The sequence below is a fragment of the Mobula hypostoma genome, chromosome 24 (genome assembly GCF_963921235.1).
Source record: "Mobula hypostoma chromosome 24, sMobHyp1.1, whole genome shotgun sequence".
NCBI classification, from domain to species: domain Eukaryota; kingdom Metazoa; phylum Chordata; class Chondrichthyes; order Myliobatiformes; family Myliobatidae; genus Mobula; species Mobula hypostoma.
This window is the reverse complement of record NC_086120.1, coordinates 30,062,607-30,082,825: the sequence shown is the minus strand read 5'-3', so window position 1 is coordinate 30,082,825 and position 20,219 is coordinate 30,062,607. Positions and strand designations below refer to the sequence as shown.

At 40.3% G+C, this 20,219-nt stretch overlaps 1 protein-coding gene across 4 annotated transcripts in view; it reads right to left on the bottom strand.

The window, feature by feature from the left end:
* The window catches only part of LOC134337532 (CUGBP Elav-like family member 4), a 588,910-nt gene that overhangs the window by 499,183 nt on the left and 69,508 nt on the right, over window positions 1-20,219 (bottom strand). The window lies entirely within an intron of this gene.

Here is a 20,219-nt window from a genome sequence, read left to right as displayed (position 1 = left end):
TCGCTTTTGACAGCCTTGGGAATGTTTAAGGGGTTACATCAGTGCAAGTTCATTGTGTTGTAATAATGCCTACAGTTTGGTTTGCAAATCTTTAGAGATGACAGCACATTTGAGAAGGCTGCTAAAAAGCCAGCTGTAAACTGAGGAATAATCATGGAAAAAGGTTAGATAATGTTTATAAAATATTATTCCCAATACTAAGCTTCAGGATGGATATCAAGGCCCTGGGGAGAAGATTTACTGAAACACTAGCAAGGACGTGGAATCTCAAAAGATGGGATTGTTCTCCTTGCAAAAATAAAGTTTTAGAAAAAATTAATAATGCACTTAATATTATGAAGGGTTTTGATAGAATAAATGTGACGAAATAGTTTCTAGTGGCAAAAGGTTTGGTAACCAGAGGATATACATTTAAAATACTTTATCTGGATAATGAAGCAATGTGAGAGAAAAAAAATTCAATAGTTATTATTTCCATCTTGGTTCTTTTAAATTGCCCCACTTAATCTACCTTGCACCTTCTCATATCTCAGGCCAAAATAAATCTCTTCACATTTTGCTATCCAAGTTTTGTCTGCCTTATGTCTGCCCATTTCACCATGCCTAATGCTGTAAGCATTGTCTCTGAAGGCTCAGGTTCAGATACTTACAGATATTAAAGAGAGCAGGAATCTTTATACTGCCCACTGAAGAACAATACCATTTCTGGATCTGGAAAATAACCGATCAACAATGGTCTCTGCATTCTGTCCTCAACATACTTCCTCCTGACGTGGGCACTGCCCTTCCACCTGGTGTGCTTCAATTTTTCGAACAGGTTTATTCCTTTGTTACTTCCCCGAACACTGTTTGAAAGTTCATACAGTCTTATGAATATAGACATTTCATCAAAGAACTCGAAGAAGTTAGTCAAACATGAAGGTACATTAATAAACCTATACTGATTCATTTCTGACCCAGATCTCAGAACGTTGTCTCTAACAGTCCCCACAGCAAGTTGATAGACTATAACACTGGACAGCAAAGATTTCATTTCTTTGGGTGTATCTTATTGATTTTGGGCTGCTGATCATGAAAATCGCCATGATATTTACCTATCACACACCATTTTTTTAAAATCGCCTATATTTGTTATTTCAATTCATAATTCAAGTCAACATTGAGGAAGGTTTTTTTTGTCCACATGGAAGGCATTCAAGGATGTTGTTGAATATTTTCTTGGCAACTACAGAGCACCAAACCGCATGCAGCCGGTTGACAACATACTTCAATCATACAAAACCATGAGGTGCAACATGTCACTAAAGATTCCTGGTTACACTTCTTCCCTACAAGCCTTGGCGATCATGATTAAAGGTTTCACCAGGACATTACAGTTGTGGTGAAACAGTATCCGGGCAACTGGAATCCATCAATGCTGGATGATTACTGGTGGACACTTAAGCGAGAAGCCTTAGACACTAAATACAAATACATTTTAGCTTAGTTGTACTATTGTAAAGTGTCAGCACCATTATGCAATTAAACACATTATATTCAAATTCCAAATTCCTATGTGATACAAGTAGTCTGAAATTATATTTGTGTTCAGCTTCAAGGTGTCTATCATAAACAAAAAATATTCTGTGGAAGCAACACCTCCGAAAAAATTTGTTGTCCAGAGTGATTACTCTTTTGTGCTTCTCTATTTTCTTTGAACATGAGATGAAACATTTGCTCTCCTCGAGTCTTCCGTCACTAGCACCATATCTTGACCAGAATCTTCACCATTTCTTCCCTTGGACCAAGTGAATTATTCTTAATCTGGTTTTCTCCTATCGAGATTCTCCATTCTCTTTTCTGGTGATATTGCCACAATTCTCCAATAAAAGAAGCAAAATAAGTGTTTGGACCATAGCCGATTTTCTTCTTGTTTCATCATGGGCACCCATAATTTGAAAACCATTTTATTGTTTATACGTTCAGTGACTACTTTACTAGGTACACCTGTACACCTGCTCATTAATGCAAATAAGTAATCTGCCAATCATGTGGCAGCAACTCAATGCATAAAAGCATGCAAACAAGAGATTCAGCTGTTGTTCAGAACAAACATCAGAATGGGAAAGAAATGCGATCTAAGTGGCTTTGACTATGGAATGATTGTTGGTGCCAGACTGGGTGGTTTGAGTATCTCAGAAACTGATGATCTAATGGGATTTTCACACACGAGTCTCTTGAGTTTACAGAGAATGGTGTGAGAAACAGAAAACAGCCAGTAATTAACATTTCTGTGGGTGAAAATGCCTTGTTAATGAGAGAGGACAGAGGGGAATGGCCCGACTAGTTCAAGCTGACAGAAAGGCGACAGTCAACTCAAATAACCATGCGTTTCAACAGTGGTGTGCAGAAGAGCATCTCTGAACACACAACGTGCTGAATCTTAAAGTGGATGGGTCACAGCAGCACAAGATCAGGACCATGAACATACACTCAGTGGCCATTTTGTTAGCTATAGAAGGTACTTAAGAAAGTGGCTACAGAGTGTGTATTAAAGTTTTATTTCAGAATCTATTCTCCATTACCCATTAATCTGTCCCAACTCCCTCTTTGCTCCTTTTATTTCTTTTAACAGTTTCTCTCTGCCCTTTCATCACTTAGAGTGGGCATGTTCTAGCTATTCAATTAAGCAAGTGCAAACACCATATTTGAGGACAGGCTTACTTTTAAAGATGTCAATTCATGAAATACATTAGACTTTAGTCTCTATATAGTTTTACATTCAGGGAAATATTCAATGAACTTGAGATTCTTATTCAAGCAACTTATCCATTATGAAGGGTTTGTGATATATAGAAAAATCAATCCAATAACTCTGTTTTTCTGCACAAGGTATCACATCTGAGTTGATGTAGATAGACTACTGCAATCAATATCTCACATTAGGACAAGTTTTGTGTTGTTTTTAGACTGCAGCTGTCCTAAACTCAAATTCAGAAACTGTTCCACATTTTACTGAGGGATTTTTATCCCTGCAAGAGACTATCACGGAGGGGAGTAGTGAGAGAGGGTTTCACTGAACTCTCATTGAAGGGAAGATTTAAACTTCTTCAGAGTAGGCATCCCTGGAGGAGACTATCTCTACTACCTCTACTGAAGGCATTCAGAAATTCAACCTCAGTCATTTGCACTAAATGGCAAGCATGAATTGTACTCTGGTTCAGAAACCCAATTCCATTAACGTAGCACTGTTGACTGAGGACAAATTTCTACCCCATTGACCTTTATTGGGGTACAATTCAACCAATACTCATATGCAAGAGTCAAGCTTTGGAATCAGAGAGTTAGTGGGCAGTTATGCAAAAGAAGTTGCAAACCCTCAAGAAACGACACAAAATCAGAATCATCGAAATTTATGGCATAGAACGGGCAAATCAGCCAATCATGCAGAACAAAAATGGGATTTAGGTCAATCCTACATCACAGCTCTTGGTCCATAGTGCTACAGATTATAGCTCTTCAAGTGCTTATCTAGGTATTTAAACGTGGTGAGGGTTTTTGACTACTCCATACAGCAAGTTCCAAACCACACCACAGAAATAGTCACTTTAACTCCCCTGTAAACTTTCCATCTCTGAGCATTGTCACCTTGTCGTGGTGGAGAGGTTTGTGAGTTCCTGGGAGCGATGGTGCCTGGAGCTTGGCACCTGGTAGGGTCACCCATGGCAGAAAGGTTACAGAGAAAGAGTGATCCACCAAGACCTCGATAGTGGAAAATGAATACATATCGCCACGGCAGTGAAAGCAGTGAAGGGTCCCCAGTTATCTTGTGTTCCATGTCACTGGGCTCTGATACCAATCTGTCCAGGACCGAGTAGTGGCTGCCCGTACAACAGCCTCCCCATATTAAACAAAGTCACACACAGGCATTCTCCATTGAGGGAATAACGCCTTAGGAAAACATCATACTCGACTCGAGTGATCCCAGTACTAAACCTTCCACCAATTATCTTAAATCTTTGTCCCACCATTATTAACCTTCTGACAAGGGTAACAGTTCCTTTCTGTTCTTTGTGTCTCATTCTCTCATAACGTTATACATCTCCCCATTGTCTCTTTCATTCCAGGTCTCAGTTTAGTCAGTCTCTCCTCGTAACTGTAATTCTCCGCCCTTGGCCACATCACCCCCAAAATCTCCTCTGCATGTTCCCCCAATGTTATCACATCCTCCCAGAAACACATGCAGCACTGTCACCATCCCTCCGCCTGAAATGTCAACTGTCCATCTCCCTGCATAGAAACAACAGATTCCGCAGAAGCTGTAAATCCAGGGCAACACACACAAAATGCGGGTAGAACTCAGCAGGCCGGGCAGCCTTTATAGACAGAAACCTCTGCAGAATCTGTGGTATCTATGGAGGGAAATGGACAGTTGACCTTGCAGGTCGGGAACCTTTACCTGGATGGCAGCAGCGTTATGCATGTTTCTAGAAGGATGTGATCAGGGAGACTTTTCTTCCAAGAAGGGTCTCAACCCAAAACCTCGACTGTTTATTTTTTCTCCCCAGAATGTACCTGAACTGCGAGTACCTACAGCATTTTGTGTGTGACCTTCTGTAGATGCTGCCTGACTCACTGAGTTCCTCCAGCTTTTGGTATGATGTTATAGAACAGCAGCTAATGTTTTATACTGTCTTCACATAATCGCCCCACTCTTCTGTGCATTAAACAAAAGAGGCAAGCAAATCCGTGCCTTCTTAATCATCTTGTCAACCTGCTGATGCAACTTCAGTGGTCTGCAGGCATGCACTCCAAGATCACACTGTTACCCTGCCTTGTGCAAAGATGTTGTATTTATAATCCCCTCTAAGGTATAAGCCAAGGTTCTGTGGCAACAGCCTCTACTCCTGATTCAGATAACAATAGACCTGAGCACTACTCTATGCACTAAACCCATAAGTAATGATGATACAAAAAAACTACAAATAGCTAGCAATTTAAAGTAAAAGCAGAAAATACCGCATATATTTGGCAGGTCAGGCAGCCTCCGAGGAGAAAGAAAATGAAATAACTTTCTGCTTAGTGACTTTTCGAAATTCTGATGCAAAGTTATTGACTTGAAATTATAAATCATTTTTATCCTCACAGATACTTCCTACTCAACTGAGAATTTCCAGTGCTTGCTTATTTGAGCCCATAATGCAGGTTGGGAAACAACTACTTGCACATTAGTGTGGCGGTTAGCATAATGCTATTGTGGCGCCAGCAACCCGCTGTATGCAAGGAGTTTGAGCATTCTGCCCGCGATCGTGTGGATTTTCTTCAGCTGCTCTGGTTTCTTCCCTCATTCCAGAAATATTCGGGTTAGTAGGTTAATTGATCACACGGGTGTAATTGGACCACGCGTGCTCATTGGGCTGGAAGGACGTGTTACCATGCTGTATCTCTAAATAAAAAGAAATAAATAAATCTACTGAAGGATGAAAACATTGACTGTTTATCCCCCTGCTGAGTTCCTCCAGCATTTTGTATGTGTTGCTCATATTTACATAAATAAAGGAGTTAACTGTCAACGTGATGGCTGTCCATCATTTTATCCTATTACTGACATTCTCCTTGTTCCACCTGTGGCTCTCTTCCAACTTTGCTGTTATTTAGACTGACCTGCTTCCCTCCCTGTTCATTTCCCTCCATAGATGCTGCCTGACATGCTGAGTTCCTCCAGCACTTTTTGTGTTGTTTCCCCTGCTTCTCAGTTCTGATGGGTCTCTGACCTGAAAAATTAACAGGTTTTCCTTTCAGCAGATGCTGCTTGACTGATTGAGTTCTTCCAGCATTTCTAGTTTTTTTAAATTATTTATTTATTGATTGATTGATTGACACATAGAACAGAATAGGCCCTTTGGACCCTTCGAGCCATGCTGTCCAGCAATCCCCCAATTTAATCCGAGTTTAATAAAGGGATAATTTAGACATTTCTGCTTTTATTTATTTATTTATTGACATATAGAACAGATTAGGCCCTTTGGACCCTACGAGCCATGCTGTCCAGCAATCTCCTGATTTAGTCCTGGTCTAATTAAGGGATAATTTAGAATGACCAATTAACCTCCCAACCAGTACGTCTTCAGACTGTGGGAGGAAACCGGAGCACCCGGAGGAAACCCAAGCAGTCAAGAGGAGAATGTACAAACTCCTTACAGGCAGCAGAGGGGGTTTCATAATCTAGGCAAATGTGAAATTACAAAATCATTGAATTATATAGCGCAGGTAATAATTTGCTCTGTCACAAGAAGGCGAAATTAAAGGTTAGTATCTGAGTCACTGCTGTGGTAATCCTATAAAAATTGATCAGTGCATTTCAGAAATAAATCTTCCATTTTTCAATTTCTTTACTTATTTCGTTCTTTTTGTTCTAAAAACATTGGATAAGGCGAAGTTTAAAAAATATTAGACAGTTAAGTGGTCACAGAGTCAAAGGACCAGAGAAAAACACAACATGAAAATAGGTCCTTCAGCCCACCAAGTCAATGCTGGTCAATGAACACCCATTTAATCCTACATTAATTCCATGTTCTTATCACTCTCCCAAATCCTATCACTGAGTAGGGCAATTTACTGTGGCCAATCAACCTCACATTCCATGTGCCTTTGGGACACAGAAGGAAACCTGAGCATCTGGGGGAAACTCAGATTAACAGGGAGAACATGCAAACTCCACACGAACAGCACAGGAAGTAAGGTCCATGGCCAAACATTACCAACTCAAGTAATCAAAATTAAGGCTACAGTGCCGTCGACTGGGTTTAGCTTCAGAATTGTGCAATTGATTCAGAGGTGGATGCTTTGACGCTGTTCCAAGAATTACAAAATAAATCCCACTACACGAGTTATCGTGAGAGTCAGTCAGAGAACAGGAGCTACCATGCTTTAACCAGAGGTTCGTTAACTCACCACCCTGGTGAGAGTCATGTGTTGCTCCTCCGTGCAGGCATTCAGCCTCAGACTTTTGACCATGGTCACCATGGGGATAGTAAGAGCTTATAATCTCCTTTCCTCAACTCTTTGACAATGGTCCTTGGCTGCCATCGCAACGAAGGTGTTCAGAGTGCACTGCTAAACTGGAACTAGCCCTGAAAACAAATGCAACTTATACTTCTATGGCACTTTCTATCTTAGGGTGTGGCAAAGCGCTTCAGCACTGATTGTGAAGAACATTCTCATCAGACAGGTTCCTGGCAGCCAATCCCACAAAGTGCTGATGGATGAACATTAGGTGGGACACTACAGTGCAGCTCTTCAAATGTGCGCTGGGGAAGTCTAAGTGCATCTCAGAGGGTAAGTGACAACTCAGCCTAATGTTGTTTCCAAGCAGTATGTCTTCTAATAGGGGTGTTGCCTCAGAGGACCAGAGATTGAGCATTAGCACAGGAGAAACGCTGTTACCAACTGAGCTCGGACCTGCACCAAAATCTGTGCTTCCCATCGCGATCGTCAATCATAATGTGGTTCATCCCTCTAGCGGTGCTCTCCTGCCCCTTTGGCAAGGGGACGTGCTCAGTGCACGGGCAGATCGAGCCTGATCTAATAGCTCTCAATCAAAGTAGCTGCCGAATCTGTGGCGAGATGGAAAACACCCCAAGCCTGCACTTAAAATACACCCTCTGATGTTCATAAAAGGAAGGCATCACATTTTGTATGCTGAATTCTATTTAGGGATATGCATAAATTCAAATCCAATCAGAATATTAAAAAGTTCATGTTAACAGAGCTGATGATTTGATTGACTGCATCCTCACCACAATGTTCCTTTGTATGTTTCTAGTATCCAGCTTTAGTTAATGAGTAATCAGTGGGTGAATTCACAGCAGTCTAATTATTCATGCATCAGAACCTAGGAACACAATACATTTATTAAACTAACCCATCTGCCAGCCCAGCTATCCAGGCAAAGGTCTAGCTGCTGGGGTTAAAGCCCTCACCCGTAATAATGCTAATTATCTTCAGTCTCTCCTGCTGTGATTATCTGGCAATTCAATGCAATCCTCTCTGAAGCAGATGTCATCATTTTTTCCACAGAGACTCAATCTCACCAGGACTCTGCAACAAAGACTAATCTTAGCTTCTCTCTTTTTTTTAAAGCAAAGAGACTGCGAATCGGGGCTCGCACTGACTGAACCAGTGAAGTGGCAGAGAAAGAGACAAGAGATTGCAAAGATGGTGCTTTCGCGTTAATGTATTTAATTCAAACATAACTGCATGCAATATAAAGGGGTGGGGAGCAGTGGGGTTTGGAAATACTATATTCCCAGTCCCCATATGTCTAATTTGCTATCTGGCATTTGTAGCAATTCTTCTAAAGTTATTTTCACTACATTGTGGAGATTATTGACCTGTGAACCATCTCAAGTTAGTCCCTAAGTCCTAACTTGTTCAATTTTCATATTTCGGTACAGATCATTATTCAGCCAGGCTTGAATTTTGAATACTACAGTGTATAATTTAGCCTGTGATCCTTGCGTAATGTCTCAGATGCACTTTTAAGAAATCTGCTCAGGTCTGAGGAGTTTTTACAACCGATAATATTCAGTTTAATAAGACCATATGATACAGGAGCAGAATGAGACCACTCCGCCTATTCAGTCTGCTGCACCATTCCATCATGGCTAATTTATTATCAGTCTCAACCTCATTCTCCTGCCGTTTCCCTGTAACTTTTGATGCCCTGACTAATCAAAGATCTATCAACTTCTTGGCCTCCACAGCCTTGGCAATGAATTCCACAGATTCACCACCCCTGCCTAAAGAAATTCCCCCTCACCTCTGTTCTAAATGGGCGTCCCTCTATTCTGAGATTGTGCCCCCTGGTCCAAGACTCCCCCACAATAGGAAACATCCTCTCCACATCCACTCCATCTAGGTCTTTCAATATTCAATAGGTATCAACAAAATCCCCCCTCATTCTTCTAAAATGCTAGCATCCTCTTGCAAGGAGCTCATCTGATTTTAAACTTGAATCTTTTCTCTCCCCCTGCTGTTTCACTTCTCTGAGTGAGTTGACATTTTCCAGGTTTCTGTGCGGGAGAAGGGAGCTGCAAGCTAATGCCCCACCAGGAGGATAAAAACCCTCACTGGGAAGCTTCTTGTAATAGTTGTTCATGGCAAGTGGATGTCACTATCAATTCATCTCTAAAGGCCTCCGAACCGCGAGGACAGATAGAGATTAGCCACAGAAATGGAGGCTGGAGTTATACATCAGCCAGACCAGCTCAGATTTGGGGATTCTCTTCCCTGACGAACATAAGGCCAGGTGCGATTTACTGATAACCCAGTTGGTTTATGGTTACCATAAACGAGACTAGCTTGAATTAATTCTAGATGTTTAGTTAATTACTTGAAGCTGAATTCCCCATGTTGGGATCCAGCTGTGTCTCTGGATCAATGTCCAACTTTCTGGCTGCTTTTCTGCTACTATAGGCCCCAGCAAGGGGTTATTTAACCATATAGAAAATGATGGCAGATAGTCAATACAAGCAATCTCTCCAATGGAATCACTGAATCGTGGTCTAGATTTGGGATTCTAGGTGGTCTCCCCCAGACTCCTTCCAACATCCTCCAGCCCAGGGCTAGTGAAGTCAAAATCCAGAACCGAAACTACAGTTGAAAAACAGTGTCTTGATGCTGCATCACAACTTAAATTCTCCGTGTTGGCTAGTTTATCTGATCCATGTGACTTAAACCGCTCAGTAAATGAAATGGTTGATTCTTTCAACAATAAATTGACAAATATATTAAACACAGTGGTCCCACTTAGGGTTAAACAAAAATCACAGTAAAATGTTGCCACGGTTAAACAATTCTGTCTGTGAACTCAGTAGATGATGAGAGAAAACTGGACTAGAAGTCTATCATAATATTTTCAAGGAAAAAATAAGCACCCTTTTTGCTGCCAAACGCCCTGTAAGAAGAGCCCATTTTCCCAAGATTATTAAAGAGAACAGCAGCGACTAAAGAATATCAATCTCAACTATAAACTGACCCAACCTATAATGTCCTCAGTCAAGCATCTGCCATGAAATGTGAAGAATTTGCAACATTTTTTATCAACAAAATTACTTCCTTTGGGGCAAGTATAGCTACAGATACCAGTAACCTCTACAGCCAACCTCTTAAAAAGACATGACAGAATTTACAAGTATTTCTGATTCAGAATTCTGTAAGATTGTAATCAAGAGTTAACCATCTGCTTGCTGTCTTGATCCTGTCCCTACATATTTTTAAGGATCCTTTTAATAGTGTTCTCAATCCTGTTAGGAAAATTATTAATGCATCCCTTGAAAATGTAATTTTTCCAGATGCCTCCAAAACTGCAGCTGTCAAACTGCTACTTAAAAAGCCAAACCTTGATAGTGAGGTACGAACTAACTACAGATCTGCGTCAAATCTTCCCTTCCTAGGCAAGAATCATTGTCAACTAACTCAACAACTTTCTCAGTGAGAACAATACTGTATTCTAGAAAATTTGCAATCAGGTTTTAGAGCAAATCACAGCAAGAAGGCTCTTACCAAAATCATCGGCAATTTTAGGCTCAGCACTAATGCCAACAGAGTCTCAGTTCTAATTCTCCGATTTAAGTGCTGGCTTTGACACAATTGACTACAACAATCTCCTTTATCGCCTAGAGAACTGGGTTGGCCTCTCTGGTAATGCCCTTAATTGAGTTTGTTCTTATACTGTATCTTAGAGAGAAAATTTTTTGTCTGTGTTGGAGACCAATTTTCTAAGAGATACAATGTGCCTTTTGGTGTTGCTGAGGGAAGCTGTCTTGGTCCCCTACTCTTCTCTTTATACATGATCCCCTTAGAAGACATCATTAGAGGGCATGAACTTGATTTTCACAGTTTTGTAGATGACAAACAACTCCATGTTTCGGTTGAGCCGAACAATGATAACACCCTATCTTCTCTGACTTCTGGTTTGGCGGCAATAAACAAATGGATGAGAAATAATTTCCTAAAACTAAATGAAGATAAAAATGAAATACTTTTTGGTTGGTCCCAAAGCCAAAAGAGATAAACTTCTTAATAAACTTGGGAATCTGACTTCCCTTGTAAAATCAGAAGTAACCAGACTGGGTGTTATTCTTGATTCAGATTTGAATTTTAAATTCCACATAAAGAAAATGACCAGAGCAGCATTACTACACTTAAGAAATATTGCAAAGGTACATTAGTTTCTGTCAATGATGTTGAAAAACCGATTCACACCTTTATATCTAATAGACTAGATTACTGAAATGCACTTTTTACTAGCCTTCCAAAGCAATGTATTAGCAAACTTCAACTCATTCAAAATGCTGCTGTTAGACTTTTAATCAAAACCAGGGGGAGGCTGCATATCACTCCCATACTTGCTACTCTACATTGCCTTCCTCTGTCTTTTAGAATTAACTTTAAAGTTCTCTAACTTGTTTTTTAAATTTCTTGATGGTCTGGGACTCGAGTACATCACAGGATCGTTTTCGTTTTATAATCCGGCTCAAACTCTTAGGTCCACTTCCGCCAGTCTATTAAATTTAAACCATCTCCCTCAAAAGATAATTGGCAGGTCAGCTTGTACGGTCTTAAACTGTAGAATTCAATATCTAAAACTATAACGGATGTAGACTCAGTGTACACTTTTGTACGCCAGCTCAAAAGCTATTTATTTAACCCTGATTTAACTTACAATGCTTTGTCTTTTATTTTCATGTTTATTTTCATTTATATTTTTATTTTATCTTCATGTTTGTACTTCTATCCCATTGGAAAGCACTTTGAACTACAAATATCATCTGCACGGAAGGTGCTCTATAAATTAAGTTATTATTATTATTATTATTACATCACTTGCTGCCTACCAGCTGAGGTCAGTTCACTCACTATTGCCAGGAGTTCAGACCCCTTCAGTGTTCCACTGTACCACCTACTCCTTATCCTCGTGGAACTAAACCCGTTAGTCAGCGTTAGGTGGAGCAATTCCGCGGATCAGGCGGCAATAGTTTTCATCTTGGGCCTAAACCGTGCATTCTTATTTCCTTCCTCTCACAGATGCTGCTCAACCCACTGAGGTTCCTCAGTTGCTCCAGTTTCTAGCATCCGCGGTCTCTTGTGCACCTATTGTCATTCGAGGTGCTGGATTTGTGGGAGAAATTTGCATTTGTTCCTTCCACTCAGTTTGGTTCACTGACAAAGTTAAAGTGATGCTGGCAATTTAAAATGTCATTGGCCACCCAGTAAACATGAATAACGTGCTGGCCTTCAACAACAAGCACAGGCATTTATCAGGCATATATCTCAGACAAAAACAGGCACTAAAATAAAGGACAGGGAACTATTTATATTGATATGGTAACATTTTAATTTAAGAGCCAGAATCTGAATTATTGATTTTTAATTCACAGCCTACAAGTTACAAGCAAAATGTCCAACAGCGTGGAGTATGAGTTCACTTCCAGCGACTGAGATTCGATTTCCTCTGATGAGCAGGACACAAGCTCAAAACCCTTTTTCAGACAGAGCACCTGAATGCTTCACAACACCAGTAAAAAGAGGAGAAATGGGCACGGTTATCATTCTGCCAGCACTGCTGTCACAGTACCTAATAACAAAATTTATACACACAAAACACTGGAGGAACTCTGTAGATCAGGCAGCAGCTATGGAGCAGAATAAACAGTTGACACTTCAGGCAAGTCCCTTTATCAGGACTGGAATTGACTGGAGCTTTCATAAGTCCAGGGATAGAGTTTAAGAGTCGTGATGTAATGATGCAGCTCTATAAAACTCTGATTAGGCCACACTTGGAGTATTGTGTCCAGTTCTGGTCGCCTCACTATATGAAGGATGTGGAAGCATTGGAAAGGGTACAGAGGAGATTTACCAGGATGCTGCCTGGTTTAGAGGGTATGCATTATGATCAGAGATTAAGGGAGCTAGGGCTTTACTCTTTGGAGAGAAGGAGGATGAGAGGAGACATGATAGAGGTGTACAAGATAATAAGAGGAATAGATAGAGTGGATAGCCAGCGCCTCTTCCCCAGGCCACCACTGCTCAATACAGAGGACATGGCTTTAAGGTAAGGGGTGGGAAGTTCAAGGGGGATATTAGAGGAAGGTTTTTTTACTCAGAGAGTGGTTGGTGTGTGGAATGCACTGCCTGAGTCAGTGGTGGAGGCAGATACACTAGTGAAGTTTAAGAGACTACTAGTCAGGTATATGGAGGAATTTAAGGTGGGGGCTTATATGGGAGGCAGGGTTTGAGGGTCAGCACAACATTGTGGGCCGAAGGGCCTGTACTGTGCTGTACTATTCTATGTTCTATGTTCTATGGAATGGAAGGGGGACGAAGCTAAATTAAAAAGGGATGGGGGGAAGAGTACGAGCTGGCAGGTGAGAGGTGATAGGTGAAGCCAGGTGAGGGAGTTGCAGTGAGAAGCTGGTAGATGAAAGGTGGAAAATGTATAGGGCTGAAGAGGAGGGAATCTGATAGGGCAGGAGCGTGGACCATGAGAGGAAGGGAAGAGGGAGAAGCACCAGAAGGAGGTGATAGGCAGGCATGGAGAAGAGAAGGGATCTTATATCAAGGGTCACATACAAGTTCTGGGCACTCACAACCAAGGACTGATGCACTGGAACTGAATTTATACTGCTCCTTCCTCAAAAGTGGCAATCTATCATGAAACGTATTGGTGAGCTGGGGTCGGACACTAAGCAATAGCAAAATGATTAATTGTTAGCATCCAAGGAGGATAAAACAAAACCTAGGAAATGAGGGAATCCCAGGAAGGAAGAAATGTAATGATAGAAAAAATAGTCCCTGATACACTGTAGGAACCCATGCAAACAAAATTCAGCAGGAAGCTGGTGGGAGGTTTTGTATATCGAGTGGCACAAGTTGTCCCAGGAGGCTAGCACAGGAAAGACAGCCTGCAATATATCATGTCTAATTATCTCCTGCACAACTCCAATTCAGCATTCGATTTACCCTTAAGAACAGTGAAACTTTCCACAAAACTGTGTACAAGTCTGTTCTCTCCTAGCATTAGATGAAATTGGGTTTCAGAATGAAGGCCTGAACCATAGGTTTAAGATTGAACACACACTGGAGCTTTATAGTTGACCTTAACAAAATAATTGAAACTTTACTGTAGGCTATACATTACACTTCATAAATAGTGGTAACTACTGTGTAACAGCAGACTAGAAGTATTCACTGCAAGTATTACAATTTATTTGCACTGACTTCTACTCTTGTGAAGAGAATATCTTGCCGTGTTTGCTGACCTACATTGGCTCTTGGTTGAGCTTTGCCTCATTTTTAAAATTATCATTCTCGCTGTCAAATCTGTCCACGGCCTCGCCCCTTCTTGTCACTGAAATTCCCTTCAACGCCACTCAATCTTCACACTCCTTAAATTCTGACCACTTCAGCATCTCCCATCTTCAGTTTCTCCTTTGGCAGTCTAATCATCACCTGTCCAAGCTCAAAGTTCTGGGAATTACTCCTAACGTTCAAAGTTCACAGTAAATTAATTATCAAAGAATATATATGTCACCATATCCAATCCTGAGATTCATTTTCTTGTGGGTATACTCAGAAAATCCAAGAAGCGTAATAAAATCAATGAAAGACTGCACCCAACAGGATGGACAAACAACCAATGTGCAAAAGACAGCAAACTGTACAAACACAAAGGAAAAAAAAAGAAATAATAATAAAAAGATAAGCAATAAATATTGAGAACATGAGATGAAGGGTCTTCAAAATGAGTGTATAAGTTGTAGGAGCAGTTCCGTGATGGGACAAGTGAAGTTGAGGGAAGTTACCTCCATCGGTTCTCAAGTGCCTGATGGGTGAGGAATTATAACTGTTCACGAACTTGGTAATATGGGTTCTGAGGCCTCTGTACCTTCTTCTTGGTGGCGGCAATGACAGGAGTGCACGGCCAGGGTGGTGGGCGTATATGATGCTGGATGCAGCTTTTCTGCAATAGCGCTCCATGTAAATGTGCTCAAAGCTGGGGAGGGCTTTACCCATGATGAACGGGGATGTATCCACGTAACCAATAATTTTTGTAGGATTTTCCATTCAGTGGCATTGTTTTTTCCATACCAGGCTACAAAACCAGTGAACATACTCTCCACCACACATCTATATAAGTTTGTCAATGTTTTAGATATCTCTCCACCTCCAGAATTCCATCTTCCTTAAACACTCATTAACATCTAACTGCCTAGTGATTGGATCCATTTGTGCTCATAAAATCATTTAGATGTTTTTGATGCAACTGCAATCATCTTGGGCCATTGGGAAATTAGAGCAGGCACCATTCACCTGGGCTTGGCTTAGTTTACTCTGGAATCATTGGTGTACATGATCAATGATCATGTACTTGATACATCATTGGTGTATCAAGATGTGCTAAGGTCATTCCCCCTTTTCTCCCATATAATGTGAAGCCCGCAACTTTCATTTATAATTCCCAATAAAACAAGTTCCAGAATCCATGAAGAATTGTGAATCTATGTGTTGCTGTCTACATGTGCCCATATCTGTTTTATTTGGTACACATTCGTATTCCACTATTGTTAGATCTCAAAGTTCTTTAATCACACACAGTATTAGGGTTAGGGTACACTATGACCAGCCTGAATGATGAACACATGACATGGGCCCACTCATAGAGATGGACACAATAAATGAAGGTGATCGTGGAGGGCAGTTTCAAGGAGTCAGAGAGTTATACAGCATAGAAAAAGGTCCTTCAGTCTAACATCCATACTGACCAGGATGCTTATTTAAGCTAGTCCGATTGGCCTGCATTTGGCCTATACCCCTCCAAGTGTTTCTTAGCCATCTACCCATCCAAATCTCTTCTAAGTGTCATTATTGTACCTGCCTGAACCACGTTCTCTGGCACCACTTTCTGTGTGAAGAGATTTTCTATTACGATCTATTTTAAATCTTTTCACTCTCACCTTAAACCTATGCCCTCGAAAATTTGGTTTCCTTTACCTCAGGATGCTCCTGTGAAACTCTTTCTGCTTTACACTGGTAAAAGAGATACACATATAAAAGCTGTTGCAATTGCAGATTCTTTTGCCACATAAACTTTTCATCACTTTTCCAGCCAAAGCTATTTTAAACTTTGACCTGTCAGGATCCTTGGTTCAGTCTTATGACTTTTGATCAATATTCATGCGGAAATTTTACTAAGTTCAGATGTTGGACTTCTAAACCAATACCTGACACCGGGGTTATACTAAATCCTGGTTTCAAGGCTTCCTACCCTCCACAGTAACACTCCTGACTCAATCATCTATTTGCAGGCGTCACTACTCCAACAACCTTCTGGCCATCTTCCTCATACTACCTTCTGAAAACAAATCCATCCCACTCTACAGTCCCTATCGTGACTTGCAGTAAGATCCATTTACCCATCTCTTATGAGTTCACTTCACTGACTCACATAGAGCTTGGTTAAGGAACGCCTTGATTTCAATTTCCTCAAGAGCTTGTCTCATCCTTATCTCTGTTATCTCATCCAGCATGATGATTTTCACTAATCTCCTGATTCTTTAATTCTGCCCCCTTGATCAATAATAAATCTAACCACTCCAACACTGGCAGCTGAGTATCCAGCTAATAAGTCCTAAGGCAGTGAAAGTCAAATTTCTCAACTCCTTTGCTCCTCTCTAATCATACTCCTTAAAATCTCCATCCCTACCATCTTTTGATCAAATACCCCAACAAATCCTTACAAAGTCTGGCACTTTTGTTTTTAATGATAACACTCTTGCATTATAAAGATAAAGTTTGGCTTTATTAAATTTATTTGTCACAGGTATATCAAACTTTGAAGCATACAGTGAAATGCATTATTTGCATCAAATCCTATCAGTGAGGAATGTGCTGCGGCAGCCTGCAAGTGGCGGCACATTTCTGGCACCAACACTAGCATGCTCGTAACTTGCTAGTGCTAGCCATACTGTTACACATTTCGTACATCTTTGGAATGTGGGAGAAAAACCGCAGATAACCCACGCAGTCCCAGGGAGGAAGTGCAAACTCCTTACAACAGTGGCGGGAATTGAACCCACTTTGGTGATCACTGATGCTGTAAAGTGATTGCACTAACTACAACACTGCTGACCCACACCTTTTACATTATAGGTAAGTGGAAGGGGTTGTAGCTGGCACTGTACCTTCCAACAGTTGTCTTTTTTTCTCTCAGAATCAGATGGAGATGTTTCCCTCATCACATCACTACTGGAAGTTTGCAGCAAAAAAAACTTCCTTATTTGTTTCTGATAATTTGTATCTGCAGTACTTTATATTGTTATTTCCAGCTTTCGGTTCACAGCCAGAGTTACATACATGAATACAGTGACCAAGCATCTTATTCATATACTGTTAGATAGAATAACTGTCAGATGTTCTTCCCTTTTATTACTTGTCCACTAATTGTAACTTATAACTCACTTAAATTTAACTTACACCCTGCATAATAAAATGCTCAGACTGGAAAATGCTCATTGAGGAATCAGAAGTGGAGAGAGTGAGGAATTTCAAATTCCTGGGTGTCAATATCTCAGAGGATCTAACCTGGGCCCAATATACTGATGCAGCCACAAGAAGACATGACTGCAGTGATATCTCTTCAGGACTTTGAAGAGATTTGCTATATCATCTAAGCACTCGCAAGTTTCTACAGATGTACCATGGTGAGCATTTTGACTAGTGTCATCACCATCTGGTATGGGGGTCGGGGGTGGGCGCCGCTACTACACAGGATAGAAATAAGCTGCAGAGGGTTGTAAGATTAGTCAGCGTCAGCTCTATCATGGGCACTAGCCTCCATAGCATCCAGGACATCTTCAAGGAGCAATGCCTCAAAAAGGCAGCATCCATCATTAAGCACCCACATCATCCAGGACATGCCTTCTTCTCATTGCTACCATCAGGAAGGAGGTACAGAAGCCTGAAGGCACACACTCAATCATTCAGGAACAGCTTCTTCCCCTCTGCCATCCAATTTCAGAATGGACATTGAACCCATGAACATTACCTCAGTACTTTTTATATTTCTATATTTCTTTCTTCCTTCCTTTCTTTCTTTCTTTCTTTCTTTCTTTTTCAATCTTCTTATTAGTTTCATAAAAATAAACATAACATGGTAATGGTACAAAGTTATTGGGAATACATTGTTATAATTAGCATAAGAAATTATAAAGCCAGTTGACACTTAAGTGATAAAACTCCCAATCATATAGGATACAGATGAACAATATAAAACAAAGAAAAATATCTAAAAAAAAATCATGAAAAAGGAAAAAAAATTATAACCCCCCAAAAAAACTAATCTAAACAGAATTAATCAACTAAACTAAAAAAAGACATGGGCTGTTTTGTAACATCATAAAAAAAAGAGAAATGAGAAAACCTTAGTGTTGACGACTCTGTTCCTCTCAACCAATATTACAAAAAATAAAATAAGTTTGGAAAAGGTCAAATTACGTCATATGAAAACGTTGAATAAATGGCCTCCAAGTCTTTTCGAATTTAGTAGAAGGATCATAAACAACACTTCTATTTTTTTCCAAATTTAAGCACAGCATAGTTTGAGAAAACCAATGAAATGTGGTAGGAGGATTAATCTCTTTCCAATTCAGCAAAATGGATCTTCCAGTCATTAATGTAAGAAATGCAATCATCCGATGATATATTTCTATATTTGCACTACGTATTTAACTATTTTGTGTGCATGTATACGTATTGTGTATATGTATATATATACACATACTTACTGTAACTTACAGATTTTTTTCTATTATTATGTCTGCTGCCACAAAGTTAAACAAATTTCATGACATATTCTGGTGATATTAAACTTGATTCTGATTCTCACTAATCCAAGCATCTAGCTCCTTCACTAAATGGTCAACAAGTGCTGCTGACTCACGTCCCTATTCAGCTAAGTTCCTGCCACTAAGTTAATAAATTTCATGATATATGCTGGTGATATTAAACCCGATTATGATTCTGATTCTGATTCTGATCTGAGCAGTTAGGAGAGATAACTGCATGAAAATGCTATAGCTTGATCCTTCATTAACAATAGAAGCTAGGCTCTAAGTGCTATTTTAAGTTAAGATGTAAGCAAAGGAGTATGTGTGGTTTTTCAGCAGGGTCCATCCAGCAGATTGGGAAAACTGAACTAGAAGAGGTAGAGCTGAACAATGCAAAGCAAGTCATACCTCACATTCCCCAGTTTGTTACATTCTTCCTACCTCTGAATGTGAGTATCACTCCCCATCAATATAAAAACCTCTGCCTTATTACTCAAAATACAGGGTCATTCCTTTAGTATTACGAAAAGGAAGACAGCTTAACTGTCAGATTACTAATATCAAGACACAAGCTTTCGGATAAAAGGTCTGAATAGATTAATAGGCAGTTACAGAAAAGAGCACAGATCCATAAATTGGTACCCTATCATTACAAATATTCATGAACATAAAAGGATAACATTATACTTGAAAATACGCACTGCAGCAAAATGTATCCTTCCTTTGTGCCTGACTTATGAAACATTTCCTAGCAAATTTAACCCTCACCCTACTTAGGTAATTCAGCACCAAGGTTAGCTCCTTCTAATGTCACTGCTTGAGGTTGCCTTCATCATCTGTAGGGCAAAAGATTATAGGTTGTGCTTAGCAATCACTTCATCAAAAAAAACCCCAATCACTGCCTAGCAAGAAACTCCTGTTCTTTAGTCTCCTGTGGGCTAGAAATTGATCAAATGCTATCCCTATCATTTATACAAGAAATATCTCCAAAAAATTCTCTGATGGATCTGAAAATTATTGCTGCAAATATGCTTCTGCATCTTCTATCGGTGGGATATGCAGGGTTAGAGATAATCATCTAACCTACAAACGGAAAGCTGGCATTCTGAAGCAAGATTCTTGGCTGCCCACAGGCTGGAGAATCTAGTGGAGTGTGCAAGCTCCAGGGTGGAAAATGCCATGCCCCACCTTGGTAAAAATGATCAGATTTGACAATTTTCTTTCCTCCTTTCTCCTTGCAGCTCAGGTCATGATTCTGGTCTGAACCCCAACATTTCCTCTCCAGGTTGTTGGTGATGGGGTGCAAATGGTAGCTAGGCAGTCACCATTGTGCCTTTCTTGTTTGATTTA